Source organism: Triturus cristatus, chromosome 7, assembly GCF_964204655.1.
Source record: "Triturus cristatus chromosome 7, aTriCri1.1, whole genome shotgun sequence".
Lineage (NCBI taxonomy): Eukaryota > Metazoa > Chordata > Amphibia > Caudata > Salamandridae > Triturus > Triturus cristatus.
The window spans coordinates 762,375,833-762,396,168 of NC_140590.1; the positions used below are offsets into that span (position 1 = coordinate 762,375,833).

Genomic DNA, 20,336 nt, shown 5'->3' on the forward strand with positions numbered 1-20,336 from the left:
TGTTCTTGGTGTTAGGAGCTGACTCCCTCCGCAGTCCCTCCTCCCCGCTCAGTCGCAGGGCACAGCGACAGGCATATATTGTTCTCCTCTAGCCGCCACCCCCGAGCCCCCCTCCCCCCCCGAGCCCCCCTCCCCCCCCCCCCCGCCCCCCCACTCTGTCAGGAGGAGCTGCGGGCAGTCAGTGAGATGACTGTCACTGAATGACACAGCCACCAGTAATGACTGGGAAAGGAATTGTCTTATGCCATTGAGGACGTCACTGTCAGCCGGAGCTGTGGGTCAGTGTCTTAAGGGGTGAGTGACTGGGTCGATGTGGGCGAGTGGGTGGGGTCTGAGGGGTGACTGTGCACGGGAGCAGGACTTGGCTGAGTGGCTAATAGTTTGAATCAAAGCTGCACGAGTGTGTGTGATTTCATACCGTGTTCAAAAAGCAGTATTTTGAAGCAAAAAAGAACTTTCTATTTGACCTGGAGAACATTCCCACCTACTCTGGAGTCCAGTAGCCACAGAGAGAGGGGTCAGCCTCCTTGTGAGTGCTGTGAGCGTACAGAACACATCTGTAGAACTGAGAGCTGCTGAAAGGGACCGGGGTCACCGGGCGGCAGCTGAAGGAGCAGAGGCAGTCAGTCTGCTCCCCAAAGTCTTAAAACAAGGACAACTCTGTTAATGAATATGTTCAGGTTTACTTAATTGGTCCCTTAAAGTCTGCATTCCAAGATAGCTGAGGTGCTTAAGATCTGCTACAAGTAGCTTGAGTGTGAGAGGGACGGCCTGCCAAGGGATGCACCTAAATAAATTGACTGAGAATAACTTATAAGACGTGACCTCTGCAGCCAAGGGCATGTTTTTATAGATGTTGACTGGAATCACACTGGCCACAACTTCTTTCTTTTACTGGTCCAGTTCCTTCCACTTTTCCTGCATCTGGTCTTTCTGTTCTTCTTAATTGTACTCCTGCGGGTTCTCCTCCTACTGGACTTTCTCCACCTTCTGGCCTTGTCCTTGTCTCATACTGCTTTAGTTTCCTCCTAGTGCCCATCCTGGCCCTCTTCCAGGTTCCGGCCTAGTGCTTGTTCTGCTTGTCTCATCCCACTGGCCATTCTCGCACTCCTGTCCTCCCCTGAGCACTGGCCTATTCCTGACCCTTCAGGTCTTGATCTTAGTCCTCCTGGTCTGTTTTCCTCATATCATGGATATCCTTGCCCCAGCCTACCTCCTCGTCATGGTCCTCCTACTCCCAGTCATGGTCCTCCTCCTAGCTGTGGTCCTCCCCATGAACTGGTACTTCTAGACATGGCCGTCTGATTTTTCTTTTTCCCCTGGGCCTCCAGTTCTTCTTGGTCCTGATTTGCCCGGTCTTATTGGGTTGTCCCTTCAGATTTTGGTCTTCCTCAAGGTCCTGGTCCTGTCATTGGTCCTTGTCATTATTATCCCAGTTACTTGGACCGGATCGGCTTGGTCCTGGCCCTCTTGGACCTTATGTTCCTGTTTCTCGGTGGTTGAAGTTCTCTGGTCCTTCTGTCCTTGATCCTTCTGGCCATGATTCTCTTGATCCCTTTTGTCTGGGTTCTCCAATTGTTGATCTTTTTGGACCTGTACCAGACCCTCATAGGCATAGACCTATTTCTTCTCCTCTTTCTCCTTCTGGCTTTCTTTCCCTTAATCCACCTAATGTTGGATCTCCTTGTGTTGGTCACCTTGGTCCTGGTCCTCATTATCATGTTCTCCTTTACCTGTTGCTCCCAGCAGTGGTCCAGCTGACCCTGGTCCATATGATCACCCCTGTCCTAGTGTCTTTGGTCATCCTCCTGTGCTTCTGATCCTTTTATTTTTCTTAGTTTTGACCCTCCTAGTTTGTTTGCTCCTAACCTTATCTTAACTTTGTTCACCTGGTCTTCCTTGTCTTGTCCTGACCGCCATGCTCAGTGTTTCAGACTTTGAAGCCCCTTCTTCTTGTCCTCTTAGTCCTTGGCTCTTGTTCTTCCTGGTTTTGGTTCTTCTGGTACTGTTCCTGGTCCTCCAGGCCATGACCCTCTTGATCATCCTGGCTCTGGTCCCTCAGGCCCTGCGAACCCTCCTATTCCTGGTCCTCTAGGTCCTAGTCTATATGGTGCTGTTGAACCTGGTCCTCTCACTCTACTTGTTCCTCTTGATACTTGCGTTATTGTTGGCCCTAAACCTGGTCCCTTGGACCTGGTTTCATGTCCGGATTAGCCATTCTGCCACTCTGGCATTTTCCCAGTGGGCTGCAAGCCTCTTTGCCAAGTATGACTTTGTTTTCCTGTATGGTTCCACCTAGGCACCATGGTCCTGGTCTCTTGGCCCATATCACCCTATTCCTCCTTGTCATGGGCTCCCTATATCTAATCATCCCGGTCCTGGTGATCCTCTTAGTCTTGGGCCTCCAGGTCTTGATCCTCTAGTCCCCAGTGTTCCTACAAACCCTGGTCCAATTCTCAGTCTTGCCTTGCCCTGTTCATGACTTTCTTAGGCATAGTCCAGTTCCAGCTCCTCCTGGCCATTTTAGACCCAATTCTCCTAAATCCAGACCTCCTGGTTCTGCCCCCCTTGGTCTTGGTCCTCCTGGCCCTTTTTTTCCTGACACTGGCCTAAAATGCTCTTGCCTACTTGCCTTCTCCTGCCCCCAGTTCTCCTGTTGACCATTTTGTCCTTCCTGGTCTTATCCTCTTGATTGTCCAGGTTGTCCCTGTCCTACTTGCCCCCCCCTGGTCCTGAAGTCTGGTCCTCTTCCTCCTTGTCCTCTAACCTTCCTGGTGTCCCTGGCCCTGCTAATGATGCTGGTCCACCCATGTACTCCTCTCCGGCTTCTAGGTCAGCCATGTCCAGCCTCCAACCCTGTCACTCAAGTTTTTATTTTTCTAGCTTCACAGATTTTTATGCTGGGGTCGGGACAGGGGGTGGTTGAGGGCTCGATTAAGAGATTAGGAACCCTGTCAACACTTGGCCAATGAACAGCAGCAGGACCCACCCACTGAAAACACTGGGGTTAAAGCACTTACTGCGGAGATCTATGTGTATCTACTAAGTTTCATGTATAATAAAAGTACCTTAACTCTGCTGGATAATGCACTTGTTGAAGAGACCTTTAGGTTTGAAACATTATAAACAGGGCCACTGGAATTATCCGGCAGGGGAGGGCCAAACTATGCAGCAGTGATAAGTAAGTTACGCTGCAAGAAAAGGCAAATTATGAGGCATAATGCGGCGCATTTTGTGAGTATTATTTAATTTTTTTGTTATTTTTACGCTTGTTAACACGGTCTGGTCATTGGTTTCACTTCATTAGTACCAGTTTACCACCCGTATATAGCAATAAGCAACAAAAAGGTGAGCTGTCAACCTTTGCCTGGGGTTTCCAATACGCAAGAACATGTGTCCCTGTGTTTTTAGTAACTTTTGAACCATATGCGCTAGAAACACATTTTTTAATTAAAATCGACAGATTATTCAGCAGATAATGGATTATGTGGCAAATGCAGCAAATCGGTAATCATGCGAAAAATTCCACGGCTGGTCAGTCACATAATTTTACTGGCGCTAATTATAAAAAATCAGAGGTTAATGTGGAGATGTAGTGGAGTGGAGTGTGATGGTCATATATTTGTCTATATGTCAGATAGCCCAGTGGGTTAAGGATCTTGTTGCAGAGATCCCTGGATTACCTGCAGGATATAAACTACAATGGAATTAAAATAGTTGAATAATTCAAACAGTTCCATCCAATCTGGAAGGTACTTTGTAACGTTTCAGCTATTACTCAATCTTTCGTTTTTCAAATATTGTTAAAATGGTTTGGATGCGTAGTGCTGAGTATTATTTGGTGTCAAAAACGTAAGTTTGTATAGTGCGCTAGAAGTGTATTTGCAACGTTACCAATATACCTGACTTTGCACAGAGTGTGCTTACACCTACAGACACGCCAAGTTTAAAAATCTTTTAAAATCTCACTTTACCCCTTGTAAGTTTGGGAAATTACACTCTTGTGTACCCTGGTTTTTATGGTCTGGCTTGACAGCGCAGCGGTCGCCAGACAATTCGGTGAGAACCACCAGGAGAGGGGTTTGTCTCTGCCCATATATTGGGAGTCAGGAGTACTTATTTTGATTGGACAAGAAGTTGTGCGTTTCAACAAAACCACACATCTGTGATTATTTTGTTTATTTATCCGTTTGCCGGAGCTTGAACTTAAAAGCTTGAACTTCAAGGGGCACACACACCATTCTAATGCTATTAAAGTTGCTTAGTTAACTAGATAATTTTTTTCTTTGTAGCAGCACAGATAGGAGGAGACAGTCATTAACGTACATGGATTTTTAGGTATGGCTTGACAGTGCATCCTCAAGCCAGACCTATTGAAATTGCCAATGCTGGTTTTAGAATGATTGCCATAGGCTACCAGCCTGGACTGAAGCAGTTGATGGCCCAGGAAGGAAGCCATTTGAATTACCCCTGCAGGCTTCTGCTGCGTTCAGCAAAGTGCACAGTGACTGTGTACTGGTGCCGTTGCTGTGCTGCGAGCGTCTTGTCCCGGTGTCTGCACGATTCACCAGGACACTGATTGCTGGGGCAGGGCCAGATGAGGCTCTGCAGTAGCTGCTGAATGTTGAAATCCACAGGCTTCCTCTATCACAACACTGATGCAAGATACAGGTGGCGAGTTGTACAACAGGTGAACACATGGGAAGGCCCTTGATGCAGAAGCTATAGATGCACATTGGAAAGAGGGGGTTAAGATTATTTTAGAAGGTGGCTCTAAGGCATTAGGATGGAAGCAGTGAGGCGCATATCTTGCACTTCTAGGGTCCAACAACAGACGTGTTGGGCACGTAGTCTTTCCCATGTAAAGAAAGGTGGTATGCAGGAAGTGCCTAGGTTAGCGGGGCTTGTTTTCGAGGATCATTGGAGCCCTTTAGACATTTTTAGGTCTCGCATAGGCAGCGCGCATGACATGCTATAGGAGATGACCTTTAGAAATTGGTCAGCTGTTTTTCAGCGCTCGTGCTTGTGCCAGCATCCACCTTGCGGGAGCGAGCAGCGGTGCGCGCGCTAATTGAAAAACACGGATGGTCCGCGCGCCGCTGCTCGCTCTTGCAAGGGGTATGCTAGCACAAGCGTTTATCACAAGTGCTTATTTTTGTTTAGCCTCAGCTTGCTCGCCGCCCGTACACCACCTTCCGCCCTTTGCTGTCTTTCAGACTTGTTTTTGTTTAGCCTCCGCTCACTCGCCGTCCTTACACCACCTCCCGCCCCTTCCTTTCTTTGATGCTTTTTTTAAAACTTTCAGCGCGAGGCACGCATGCTTGTTTCCCTGCTAAACCGTGCATGGTTAGCTGCTGAAGGTGCCTCCTTGTTCTGCTATGCCCTGAACTCACAGGCTACACAGTCCCCGTCTCTACTCTCCGCTAAGGCTCTCTATCCCGTCCTCCTGAGGCTTCCTCACTCAGCTTCTCGCTGCCTCCATAAAAATCTTTGTCTGATACCAACATCAGCAGTTAGTACGTGTAGCCTTCAGGTCTCCCTCTTGTGTGCCACCCTTTTGATACTATGCACTCTCCTTTTATTCCATGTCTGTCCTCCTTGTATTCCGTGTCTGTCCTCCTTGTATTCCGTGTCTGTCCTCCTTGTATTCCGTGTCTGTCCTCCTTGTATTCCGTGTCTGTCCTCCTTGTATTCCGTGTCTGTCCTCCTTGTATTCCATGTTTCTCCTCCTTGTATTCTGTGTCTGTCCTCCTTGTATTCTGAGTCTGTCCTCCTTATATTCCGTGTCTGTCCTCCTTGTATTCCGTGTCTGTCCTCCTTGTATTCAGTGTCTGTCCTCCTTTTAGTCAGTCCTCCTTTTAGCCCGTGTCTATTCCATGTCTCTCCTCCGTCTAATGCCACCCAGCCATCACTCACAATCAACTCACTCTGAGTTCACATTCTGCTTACCCCACCCATTCATCACTTACCATCCTCTGTCTGAATGCACCTTCTTCCTACGCCACCCAGTCATCACTCAGTAACCTCTCTGAGTGCACATTCTTCTAGCGCCGCCCAGTCATCACTCTCTAACCCTCTCTGAGTGCACATTCTTCTAGCGCCACCCAGTCATCACTCTCTAACCCTCTCTGAGTGCACATTCTTCTAGCGCCACCCAGTCATCACTCAGTAACCCTCTCTGAGTGCACATTCTTCTAGCGCCACCCAGTCATCACTCTCTAACCCTCTCTGAGTGCACATTTTTCTAGCGCCACCCAGTCATCACTCGCCATCCTCTCTCTGAGTGCACCTTCTTCCTACGCCACCCAGCCAGCACTCACCATCCTCTGAGTGCACATTCTTCTAGTGCCACCCAGTCATCACTCACCATCCTCTCTCTGAGTGCACCTTCTTCCTACGCCACCAAGTCCTCACTCACCATCCTCTCGAGTGCACCTTCTTCCAACACTACCCAGTCATCACTCACCATCCTCTCTCTGAGTGCACCTTCTTCCTACGCCACCAAGTCCTCACTCACCATCCTCTCTTGAGTGCACCTTCTTCCAACACTACCCAGTCATCACTCACCATCCTCTCTGAGTGCACCTTCTTCCTACGACTCGCAGTCCTCACTCACCATACTCTCGTGAGTGCACCTTCTTCCAACGCCACCCAGTCAGCACTCACCATCCTCTGAGTGCACCTTCTTCTAGCGCCACCCAGTCATCACTCACTAACCTCTGAGTGCACTCGTCCTACGACTTGCAGTCCTCACTCGCCATCCTCTCTTGAGTGCACCTTCTTCCAACGCCACCCAGTCATAACTCACTAACCTCTCTGAGTGCACCTTCTTCTAGCGCCACCCAGTCATCACTCACTAACCTCTGAGTGCACTCGTCCTACGACTCGCAGTCTTCACTCACCATTCTCTCTTGAGTGCACCTTCTTATAGCGCCACCCAGTCAGCACTCACCATCCTCTGAGTGCATCTTCTTCCTCCGCCGCCTCGCAGTGCTCACTTGCCATCATCACTCTGACTGAACCCCTGAATTTCGGCAAAGCTTGACCTCACAGGACAGGTGTTCAGTTACCAGAGTAGGCGCAGGATGATGCACGGAGCTGCTGCCCGTCTAGGAGCCCTCTCCATACCATTATGGCAGATTGGCAACCCACTTACTGAAAGCTGCACGTGTGTAAGTAATCCTAAATATTCTTAGAAAAGAGCCACACATTTTTGGATGAATAGTTAGAGAGGAAAATTTCAGAGAGCGGCTTCCCGTCACACCGCTGACCCTGTTGTCCTTGTAGTTTGTTGACCAGGAAGTGGCAAGATTGGATCCAGAATCCTGCCCTCCTGTGTACCAGAAATGTCCTCTATACCAAAAATCTGCCCTCCTGACCTGGGTCGGGGCAGTAGCTTCAGCCAGTGCTCGCTGCTGAGATGTGGAGAGTAACCTTTTGGGTACAGGTCTCAATGTCTGCGGGACCGGCTCACCCTTTCATCCTTCTGAAGTCAATCCAACCCCATTCCACCGGCTAGTAATATCGCCATGCTTAGAAACAGCAACGTCCATGGATGAAGGAAACGCTAGAAATGAACTTTCATCTCAAATGGGGCACAGCCGTTTTGCAACAACGATTCCACTCAGTAAAATGTGTTATGTATGTAATGCATGTTATTGTTGCTTGGAACTTGTATAGTCCAGATAACATTCACTTAACGTTTTTTGCGAATATGTCACACCCACCAGAGATGGTCTTAAAGCCCTCGAGTAGCTCGACTGTTCCAGGGTCTTTTGTCGCATTCTGATAAATATAGACCTCATTTTAGAATTGGAGCAGCAGGACTGCATATTCCAGAGTGCAAAGTGAAAACCTGGAGTAAATGAGCTACTTAGCCACGGAATTGGAAATGTGAGCGCTCTGGCTTAGCCATCTAAACTGCAACCTATAGAAGAACCCAAGAGGGCACACTTTTCTGCTACCCCTTATTAACATCCACTTTAGGGAGACCAACACAATATGGAAATCTCTTCAAGCTTAAAGAAGCGTGCGTTATAAACAAGCACTGGCATAGCCAATAGGTCTCGCCTTTGGGACCTTATAAGTGTTTAGCCATGCAACAGTTTATGTTGTTGCTCCAAGGATATTGTGCTGCATAACTAAATACTTATGAGGTCCCAAAGGCGAGACCTATTGGCTATGCCAATGCTTGTTATGTTTAGAAGTGCACTCAGAATTAAGTTGGGACTGCACTATCAGCCAGTGGAGTTTGCCTGGTTGAGTGGAGGCTGGTTTTCTTTTCTTTCATTCAAAACTGAGTCGCGCTGCTGCGTTGGCCTGCTTGGAACACATTTCTGTAATCGGAGCAGGCTTTCTTGAGCTCCCACAGCCATGTGGTGGGTCCAAAAGGAGTTCTACTGGAGCATCGGTTTCAGGGGTTTGAGTTAGGAGTAGGCTGACTTTATTACCGCTGCCACTTGGGGTTTGAGGTTGAGGCCGAAGTCCTGTATATCCTTCAGGTTTTAGACTGCCCTACGGAAAAGGCTAGTCGGGGCAGGTCAAGTCTACCTTCATCAGAAGGCATGTGGAAGTTTGGGGTGTTGCGATGGTTGCTGGTGCTGTTAGATATGCGTGTTGTCTGCCTCCTAGAACTGAAAGCTAAAGCGGTGCTGTCATAGGAGATCTTGTGCATACTGAGGAGAGCAGGGCATAGAAGATCTTGGGGGGAGTCCACTCTGGACTATTTGGATTTTTGGTGCAGTATCCTGTCTTCGTGCTTTGCTGTCACTCTGCATAGGACAGGTACCTGCAAAGTTAGTAAACATATTAAGAATGAAACCAATGTAGTGGGCGATTGTGGTTGCTTATTGTATAAATAATTTTGATAAAATTGATGACGTGGAATTGTTTTTAAAGCCTGTCTGGATTACATTAGAAAAGTAAATTTTACTGAAACTTTTGCTAAAGGAAGCCTTGATTTTCTCTTCCGAATAATTCTCACAACAAAATAGCAAATTGAGCATTTTTAAATCATTGGATGTCCAGCTTTTTTTTTTCTTCCAAACCTGGGTAATTTCCAAACACATCGAAGATTCCCTACTGCTGTCTGCAGAGAATTTTCACCAAATAAAGATTTTTTATGAACTGTGGACATATATTGCATCAGGCAACTTTGTGAAGTGATCATCCCCACCGCAAAATATTATGTAATAAATTATCATTAAAAAACTACTGAGACTCACCCCACCCGACACCAAATACAAAACGATAAGTGAGTGGATAATAATTCTACAGGCAAGGGTTTTTCAGTGGCCAATCCCACCGAGTTGTGGATAGGAAAGCTCCATAACCAACTACGGGTCATGCGGGGGGAAATACACCTAAACCCCTGTGCATACGAAGGATCACACCCACAGAGGCCTTCTCGTCTCTGTACCTGGTCAGGCTGAAAGAGAGTTATATGTACCTTCTCAAGCAGCAAAGAAAGTGAGGTCTGGCCATTGGGTGTTCCAGAATCTACTAGCACAGTTCTGAAAAGCTACAAAGGTAGATATTGGACTGACTAGTGAAGAACTGCAAATAAGCTATTTGCAAATGCACAGTCTATAGACAAGATGGAAAGATGATGCATTTTTTGTTTTAAAGTAATATTTATACAGTCACTAAGGAGATATTGTCAGATACAGTAACCAACACCATCAAATACTCTTTAGGAACAAAATCTATCTCTCCTCATTGCTCTCTTGACCCTGGTACAAAGTTATTTCCAGATCTTGACTTAGGCGTATATTTGATAGTCCCCATCAGCCTTTCAAGCTCGTTATTGACTTGGGGTCACAGAGGCCTGATGCATTGATCAGTGGATCTCTTTTTCTCTGGATATTGTTGTCATTCTTGCGCATTGCGTGGAAGGAAGGTGGTCTGTGATAAGTTCTTCAGGTATGTCTTGGGTGGCTATAATGTTTGGCAGCGCAGCTGTGGAGAGGGGATAGGCACACATTCCATGGTCTAGCCCCTGTTTTCCTAATGAACACCAGGAGAAGCTTTACAATGGTGGCAGAACAAATCTGAATTCACCTTGTCCTATATGTTTCAAGAGAATTGTTAAGACATATTAGGAACTAGCTGAGCATTGGCTCTTGTGGCTTGACACATGAAGCAGCCTGCAACCCCTTTTTAAGGTTGAGCCTGGGCAGCGCTGCGAGGCATGCTGTACAGGTATGGACTTAAAGCGCCGCCCACTCTCTCCCATCTTTTCAATTGGCTCCTGCTACTGTCTTTTCTAAATGGTTGCTTCTGATTCGTTAATAGGCTTGTAAGTCCCACCTTAGTAACGACTTGTCTGCATTTGTAACCTCCTATGAGGACTGGACTTTTTACTTGTGTTGCTACACAGTCTGTTTTAGCTACAGTCTGTAAGCACTATTTTCTTTAATGTCTTTAATCTAGCTGCTTTCGCAGGCACAGCAAGCTCTCCCTAACCCACCCCATTTTCATGGCAGTGCGGTGCCCGATCATGGAAGCTGCGCTGTATCTTTAAAAAATGCTCCCTGCACAGTGCGGCACTTCTGCACATGCTATGCTGCTTAACAAATGCTTTTTATCTTTAAAAGCGCCCCATACCGCGCTTTTACTTTAATTGCGGCCACACCTTTAAGACGGGCCGTGTCCTAAAGAAAGGGGCATGGCTGACATTAAAGTCAAAGCGCGGCATGGGTGCTTTTACAAAAAAAAAAACCCATTTGTTTGTCAACGTAACCAAATGCTTTTTTTGTGTAAATGCGCCCCATAACGCGCTTTCACCTTAATGATGGCCGCGCACCTTTCTTTAGACATGGGTGGTCTAAAGAAAGGGGCGTGGCTAACATTAAAGTGAAAGCGCGGCATAGGGCGCTTTTACAAATAAGCATTTGAATTGCAATAGGTCTCGCATTTGCGAGAGTTTAAGCTATTACCATTGTAAATGACAAAAGATTTTATTTATGTTTTAAAAACCAAAACGTAAATAAAAGGCATTGTCATTTACAATGCCAATAGCTCAAACTCGCGTAAATGGATACCTATATCATGGCGCATGCTTGTCTTCATGAGCATCAATGCATGAGAATCAGGCCTTCTCTCGAATCCAGACTTTGGTCTTACGAGTGATTCTCTGATGGCCAATAAGGGCAGGCTGTGCAATCCTTTGGTGAGGGTTGCTGGCTGGAACACCTCAGACTTCGTGTCCTTCTCTGGATCCTGCTATTTCATTTAGAATTTTCATGAGTGCAGTCAGTTCTTTCTTAATGGCGGGTATTAAGTGCTTGTTGTTTTTGAGGTCTTTCCACTTGTTCTGCTGGTGGGCTGTAGCTGCTTCTTGCAGCCACTGCTCCTCTTCGACCTCCCAGGTCATTTCTATGTCTGAGTGTGATTGACTGCTTGGATAGGGATGCTTTGATGACTGATTAAACAAATGTTCTGCTTCTAGTTTCTCTTCAGTAGGCGTTGTCAGAAGAGATAGTCCAGTGCTGGGGTTATATTTGATAGTCATTTGGTACACATCTGACTTTTCTATCCTTCACTGTGGGTGAGGTGCAGATCCTAGGAATAGTGACCTAATAATTTGTAGACTGAGGACACATCAAAGGATGGCCATACAGCTAGAGATTCAAGTGCCTTCTTGCTCGCAGATTGCAATCCTATCTCTTTCAGCTTGGTACTAGCTCAGTTTTACTACTGCTTGTGCATCTCTTACATATGTTATTGATAGAGATCAGGGTGTGTATAATATTCCCACTACCACGGATAGAGTAATCTCACAGTTACACGCACATACGCTAGGGCCCATTTCACTACACTAACACACGCTCAAATACTCTACCAGCAATAAACCTGTGGAAAGAAAACTCCTAATCACCCTGCATCTATATCGAGGTCGATAAGACCTGGTTTTTGTGACTGTCCTTAAACATAATCTATACAACATATACAGCAATGATCAAAAATGTAAACCCAATAATTGACAAGAAAGAATATCCAACACCATGTTTAAAATTATATTGCTTTATCTAAAATTAGTCAAAGGAAATCAATCAGAGTAAATCATTTTCTCATAGTTACCTATTCTAGCTAAATGTCAGAACGGGTCAGGACAAGTCTCTCGGTAAATGTCTCTCAAGACGAAGTCCCTTCAGCATCGATCCTCAGCAACGCAGATTCGGTACGCGGCAAAGGCAAAATGGCAAGTGGCAAAAAACCCTCTCTAGGCTAACATTTCTTATAGTGTCTAAAACAATGGAAAGATACATTGGAAACATAGAAAAAACTGTAATGTCCGCCGGACCTGCTGAGCAGAGCGAGAAGGAAAGGATGTAACATCGCTACATTTGAAAATCTCCGCTCAGGAAAAGTTCACAAAACAAAGACTACGGAACAGGAACCAAGAAATAAAAAATGTATCTTGTTAGTTCTACTTCTCCTCGGCAATCGAGCCACAGTTCAGAGTTTTTCTCTAAGGCTCCTTTGTTTCCCAAGGCTGCCAAGGACATTTTCATTTCACTTGGAGATCTCCCAAAACTGCTGCTGTCCTCATGGAAAGTTTTCAAACAAGCAAGCAAGGACCATGGTCAGTTAGCTTCAGGACCATTTCCAGCAGGGGTCTCCCTCGTCACAGTTTTCATATTATAAATCACAGCCAGGCTTACAAATCGGCCATCTTTTCTAGGCCATCATAGGCCTCAATAGACCATCTTAATTAAAGAGACAAAAACAATCGTTACTACAGCATAGTGATTAAACAGTGTTAACCCCACTAATACCCTTATGTGTATGTATTTATCTAGCTCTTGCAACATAGAAAAGCATTAATTCGGAAAGCGTTTTGTGCTCAAAAATAAACAGCACATAGCAACGTTTAAACATGAAAACACGCACATTATAATTAATCAGCACGTTTATGCGTACCCTCGTGTAACTCTCTCTTGTTAAGACAAACGGATTGGTTAATATAAACACACTTGCACAAGACAAATAATTAATTATTAATTATTAATAAATTAGTACAACGAATAGACATGCCAGAGCTTCAAAAGCCACTGAATTTTCAAACTGAAAACTCCGCTCCAGCAATCCCCCCTTTGGTGATTTTATCACCAAATAAACCCCAAAAAAAAAAATTAGTGAAAATTTAGTCCCATTTTAGGAGAAATCGGAAATGTCTTTTTCTCCTCATACATCATTACACACCAGTCACTCTTTCATCATCCCTCTTTGTCTCTAAATAAACACTCTCCCTCAATTCTTCTAATTCAATTTCTTGCGGTTCTCTTTTCAACCTCTTGTTTTTCTTTTCTTTATCCAATTTCTTTTTCCCTCCCCTGTTTTTACAACACACACACACTAATCTCAGTATCAATAAAGCAACAATTATACAAGTTAAAGGGAACAATATTCTACCTATAATAGTACTACCTATTTTTGCAACAAAATCCTTAACAGCTATCATTTTATTAGCTATTTTAGTCCATAAACTCTCAGCTTCAAATGGTACTAATTCTTCATGCAAATCAGTAATATTTTTGATATAGACCTTCAGGTCTTTACTTTCGTCTGGAATGTAAGTGCAACAATGTTGAACTTTCAGCATTCCACAGACTCCACCCTCCTTGGCCAATAGAATATCAAGGGCAAGTCGATTTTGCATAGACATGGCACGTACGGCACTTAATTCCGTATTCACCAAAAGAAACCCTCCTGCGGTATTTGTCGATAAGCGATCAACCACTGTGGACAGTTTCCGAATTCCATAAGCATTTAAAGAAATTCCCACTGCTGGAATCAAAACCCCAAAAATGTCACCTACAATTTCAGACCAAGTTTCTCTCTTAAAACGCGTTAGTAAGTTAATATCTTCTACATCTCTTATCTTATCTATATGAAAAATTTTCGGAAAAACTAGGCCCACATAACACGTGCCATACCAATGGTCAGGCAACTTGTAATAAGCCTTGTTCCCACAAACATAGTACACTCCTGGAAAAATTGTATCTTCTCCACCTCTGAAACCCCAACCTGTTGCAATGAAGTATGTATCATGGCACTCACTAGTCCCAACAAAATATGTATCATATTGGGATTTCCTTCTCGTAATGCAAAGTTTACCCTTTTGCGACGCATCTAGAGCTAAAGTTGGACTAGCCCCATTTTTCAACTCTTTTCCCATCTCAATGTCCCAAATTGTCTCACTCACTTTATATTTTCCCGCTTTCTCATGCATGTTCAATCTCCTTTCCTCTACCATATCCAGGAAAGCTTTCTCTTCTCCTTTCAGACTGCAAGTTAAATTATTCTTAAAAATGTAATCTAATGTTAATCCTTTTTCTTCAATAAAAATCTCACCAAAAGTGTTAGCTTCTTTAGCTGGATTCAGCTCTTTGTTCATCGGCAAATGTCCAAAAATACTATCTCTGTTAGACATCTTATAATCTACTTTCCCTAACAAATAAAAAACACTACTTAAAATACTACAAGAAATACCATATGTAGCTGGTAAATGGTGATAAGTAACACCCTCTGAAACGGATGTAGGTAATTGCATACAAACGTAGCAATCCCTCACTTCCATTGTTTTCACATATTCATATAACAATTTTGAAAAAACATTACTAGAAAAATTATTAATTGACCTATCTTTATGTATGTAAGTATTACTTATTCTAATCGGAACTACTTTTTGTGAATTCTTCTCTATATTTGTCACATTTTCTGTATGCATCTCAAATTCAACTTTAAAAGTAACTAACAAAATTAAAACACCCCATAGAAGCATTAATAATCCAGTACAGCAGCAGCACATCCTACACCACCTTTTAAAGAAGGCACATCTATTCTGATTATTCTCTTTGTTAGCCATTTTACAATTTTGCTTTAACCTCTACTACTCCACTACTGAAATAGGAACTTTCAAATTCTTCAACGATTGTTTCAAACTCTTTTCTCCTCCAGTTTCTCCAAAAGATCTTCTCGTTCACTCAATCCAAGTGAATCTTTCTTTTATTCAGTTTGGATACTTGTCATTCTTCACTTCAATTTCTTCAACATCAAATTGTATTAGATCTCCAACATCAAAATCCTCAGTATCTGACTCTTCTCCAATATCAGTCAAGAGTACTCTCAGGATTTCACCAGTATCTTCCTAAACCACTTCTCTCAAGATCTCTTCCGGATTATCTCGAGTCATTGTTTCTTCTTTTCCTTCTTCAGACAGTGCCACATAAGACCATTCCGGTGATCTGTACTTTTGGTTGGGTCTTCTTACTCTTTTTATTTCTACTGTTTCTTTTGATTTCTTTGATTCTTCTCCTTCAGCTTTTGAACTTTGACTTGATACTTCATTCACTTGTTCAGCTTTCGATGTGTTTGCTCTTATTATTCTGTATCTCAGCCTCTTAACTCTGTTGTTAGGCCAACGATCTCCTTTTATCACCTTTTTTGGCTTTATTTCTTTATTGCTTCTTTCTCCAATCCAAGTTCTCTTTCTCAGAACTCGACCCTCTGTTTGTTCATTCTCATCATCCAATTCTGTCTCAAGTGCCTTCTGTTTTCGTTTTATAGCAGTTTTCTTTTTCTCCACAGATTTCTTCACCACTATTTGAGACTTCCCTACTCCTGTCCCTCCTCGGGTCTCCGACACGCAATCTTCTTGCTGTCTACTTGTCCCTTCACCTAGCTCGTCATGAATGTTCCCTACACCTCCTCGGGGGTCTTCCGCAATCTGTCCCTCTCTATCTTCTTCTGACCCTGCTTCTTCAAGTATAATCTCAAGTGGTTCTTCAATCTCCTCCTCTTCTGATTCAGGAGTAGTCTCTGTGTGATTTCTCTTTTCTTTTCTTTTTCCTTCACTGCTGTTTGAAACTTCAGGCTCTCTTACAGAATCTGATCTTCTCTCTGATACTCGCAGTGATTCATTCGAAGCTTTTTCTGCTTCTTTCCTCACTGATTCTGTATCTTCATCATCACTGGAATCTGACTCTTCAAAATACTCTTTACCAGTCCCTTCTTTTGGGTTTGGAACTCTCAGAGTATGACTTGCATGTACCCAGTGCTTCACTCCAGCACACTTTACTGCAGTCGTCGTAGTCAGAATAACTTGTCTCGGCCTTCCCCACCTTGGAATCAAGCAATTTCTTCTTCTGTGTACCTTAATCCTCACCCAGTCTCCTGGACTCAGATCATGGGCTTGCTTCTTCTCAAGTGTGGTAGCTTCTTCTCCAACCTGGTGAAACACAGAATGAACTGCGTCAGCCAGGCCTTTACAGTAATCCAAAATCATGTCATCAGTTATTGTCACCAATTTATTGACAGGCACGAATGCATGGCGCATTGCACGTCCCATGATTATTTCGTGCGGACTCAAACCAGTAGTTCTATCTGGAGTAGATCTAATAGTCATCAGCACTAGAGGTAAAACATCTGGCCATTTCATGCCAGTGGCTAAGCACATTTTTCCAATCCTATTCTTGATTGTGCCATTAATCTGCTCAACCACACCAGAAGCCTCTGGTCGGTATGCACAATGTAGCTTCTGCTGTATTTTCAATGCTTCACAAATCAAACCCATAAGCTCATTTTGAAAGTGTCCACCTCTATCAGACTCAATTGTTACTGGAAACCCGTACCTAGGAATCAACTCCCTTAACAGTAACTTTGCCACTGTTAATCCATCATTTCTTCTAGTCGGGTAAGCTTCCACCCACCTTGAAAACAAACAGACTACCACTAGAACATACCTCAGTCTGTTTACTTGGGGCATTTCAATGAAATCAATCTGCATTCTTGTAAAAGGACCTCCTTCTCTGCCTATTGTCCCCAGACTCACCACTGTCTTTTTTCCAGTGTTAAATTGCTGACAAACTAAACACCTTTGACAGATGCTTTCTGCAATTGTCCTGAACTTTGCATTGTACCAGGTCTGCTTGAACGACCTAACCATCGCATCCCTCCCCAAATGTCCCTGGCCATGATACATCCTTGCCATTGACGACAAGATGGAGTTGGGCATTACTGGTCTGCCATCTCTGTAGACCCAAACATGGTCTGTTTCTCTTGGAGCACATCCTGCCTTAATCCAATCTTTTTTCTCTTCCTCACCTACCTCATCTTGCAACTGTTTCACTTCATCCCATGTCTCTAAGACATTAGTAAACATCACAGAGAGTAAAGACATTTCCCCCTCTCTGTCCCGATTAATGGACTGATTTGTCTTGGCACAGTATTGCGCAACATCGTTGGCATAACGGTTTCCGACCGTTATAAAATCCTCCCCTTGTCCATGGGCAGCACATTTTACAACTGCTAACTCCTTAGGCAGCTGTATCGCCTCAAGCAATTTACCAATCATTTCAGCATTCTTTATCGGAGTTCCACCCGATGTCAAGAAACCTCTTTGTAGCCAAAGCTGGCCAAAATCATGCACCACTCCAAATCCATACTGACTATCAGTCATTACAGTTGTCCTCAAATCTTTCCCAATTTCGCAAGCTTTTGTCATTGCCACCAATTCAGCAACTTGCGCAGATTTCACTCCTTTCAATGGTGATGCTTCCATGACCTCTGAAACTTTGCATACCGCATATGCTGCGCATAGCACACCATTATCATTTCTCAGGCATGATCCATCCACAAACAACACATGATCACTCTCATCCAAGGGTAGATCCCTTATGTCTGGTCTCGGTTTTGTACAGTAATCAAGCACATCCAAACAATCATGATCATCTTCCATCTTCACACCCACATTTTCAATATCTGGCAAAAGTGTCGCTGGATTCACATTTACACATCTCTCAAGAGTCACATTTGATGCTCCCAGAATCACTTTTTCATATTTAGTCAACCGACTATGTGACATGTACTGAGTTCTGCTTCTTGTCAAAAGAATTGCCACATTGTGAGGTACGAATACCCTTACAGGATATCCCATTATGATTCCCTCACTCTGTTCCAGGCTTCTGCATGTTGCTGCCACAGATTTCAGACAACCTGGTAAACCCACAGCTACAGGGTCAAGTGTCGATGAGAAGTACGCAATAGGCCTTCTCAGTAATCCATGCTTCTGAATTAACACTGAAAGTGCACATCCATTCCTCTCACTGCAGTACAACTCAAATTCTTTCTCATAGTCAGGCATACCCAAGGCTGGAGCCTCACACATTTTATTTTTGAGCTCTTCAAATGCTGCCATTTGTTCTGCATCTAGATCCAATGGATCTGTCATTTCACTTTTTGTCAGTCTAATCAATGGCTTTGCTATCAGCGAAAAATTAACTATCCACTGACGACAATAACCCACCATACCCAGGAACATTCTCACTTCTCTCTGGGTTTTTGGAGCTTTCATTTCTCTGATTATTCTGATCCTGTCATCAGTCACTTTTCTCAGACCCTTTTCAATATTGTGTCCAAGATAATGCACCTCTTTCCTGCAAAATTGCAATTTGGCTGGAGATACCTTTAACCCTCCATCTGCCAGATAATTCAGTAAAGCTATGGTATCTACTTCACAAGCTTCACGTGTCTTTGATGCCACCAGTAGGTCATCAATATACTGCACTAGCACTGAACTCTCGGGCATGATCAAACTTTCCAACGATTTCTTCAATAACTGATTGAATATCGAAGGACTCTCCGTATACCCCTGTGGGATACGACACCATGCTAAAATACGCTGGCCAAACCTAAATGCAAAAATCGGCTGGCTATCATGATGCAATGGAATTGAAAAGAACGCATGACACAAATCAATCACTGTATACCACTCAGCATCATGTGGAATTTGATACAGGATCACTGATGGATTTGGCACAATAGGACAACATGCCACCACAATTTGATTAACTTTTCTCAAATCCTGTACGATCCTAAATTTCCCATTGGGCTTTTTTAGTCCCATTATCGGTGAATTACACGGACTACTCAGTAGTTCTCTCAGGACTCCTTGCTGAATCATTTTCTCAATTATAGGAGTTATTCCTTCAATTATTTCTGGTGTCATTTTGTACTGAGGAATGTTAGGATATGTGATTCCCTCTTTCACTGCAATTTTCACTGGATCTACATTATTCATCAATCCCACATCCTCTCCAGTAAAATCCCAAACTGCCCTTTTCACTGTGTCTCTTAGTTCTCGAGGCAAATCCTCCGGATCAAACACAGCAAATGCACCAATTAACTCACTTTCTCTATTCTCTAGAGTCACTCGGTACAAAACATCCTCATCTGGTGTCTCAAAAGCTATTCCATCTGGTGTACAAAAAATTGGACAGTTCATTTTGCATAACAAGTCCCTACCTAACAAGTTCACTGGACTCGTGTCACAGACGATAAATCTGTGCATATCTGAAAATTTCCCTATCTGTACTCTCACTGGTTCAGTAAGACGTGTTCTGATTTGTGTATTGGCTACACCAACTACTTGGATTGCTTCATCCGAGAGAGGAAGATTTCTAACATCTGTTGACCTGACAGTTGATCTTGTCGCACCTGTGTCTACCAAAAAAGTAACACTCTCCTCATTTATTTTCCCATCCACAAATGGTCCTGCCTGGTCTATTTCTAGAGTTGCACCAAGTATGCACTCTTCCTCCTCTCTTCGGCACCGTCAATAATCACCCTCAGACTCACTCCCCACACTCTTTAACAAGTACTGTTGTACTTTGTTAGAACGTCTTGGTTTGTTTACCTGCTCATCATTGTAGAATCCTGAATCCTGATTATACTTTTGTAACCCTCTATTCTGCGGCAAGGGCGGTTTTGGCTCTTGACTCTGCTGTCTCACAACTTTCTGTTGTTGCTGCTGTTGATTATTTCCTTTGTTCTGCACCTGTTGATTTAAGGGTTTATTTTCATTACTTACTAATGGTGGATTAGGACATTCCGATCTCCAATGCCCCAATTGGCCACAGTTGTGACAAGGAAACTTTTTTTTCGCTTCCTCAAGACTTCCCTTTCCTTTCCCTGCATATCTAGGTCTATTCCCTGCATTGTTTCCTGGATTATTCGCTTGTTCCACTAACTGTGCTTCCTGTCTTTCCGCAACTTTCACTTGTGCCCACATTGCTTTCTCTTTCAGCTTTCTTTGTTTTGCTTCAATTTCATCACTGAAATATTTTGCATGCCTCAGGATCTCATCTACTTTCTTACTCTGCCAATCCACTGTGTGCTCACGAATTCTCTCACCAATTTCAGGTCTAAGGCCATATACAAATCTGTATACAAAATGACTCAAATCTTTGTCACCCAGGTGTTCATCTCCACTTGTTTAAATGCCAGTATCAGCCTCTCGTAAAAAGCATGAACTGATTCTTTCGCTTCCTGTT

General features: G+C 43.9%; 1 protein-coding gene across 3 annotated transcripts in view; it reads left to right on the forward strand.

Annotated features, from left to right (window-relative positions):
* TMC6 (transmembrane channel like 6) overlaps positions 1-20,336 on the forward strand; it is a 340,145-nt gene that overhangs the window by 71,366 nt on the left and 248,443 nt on the right. The gene's annotated exons all lie outside the window — the stretch shown is intronic.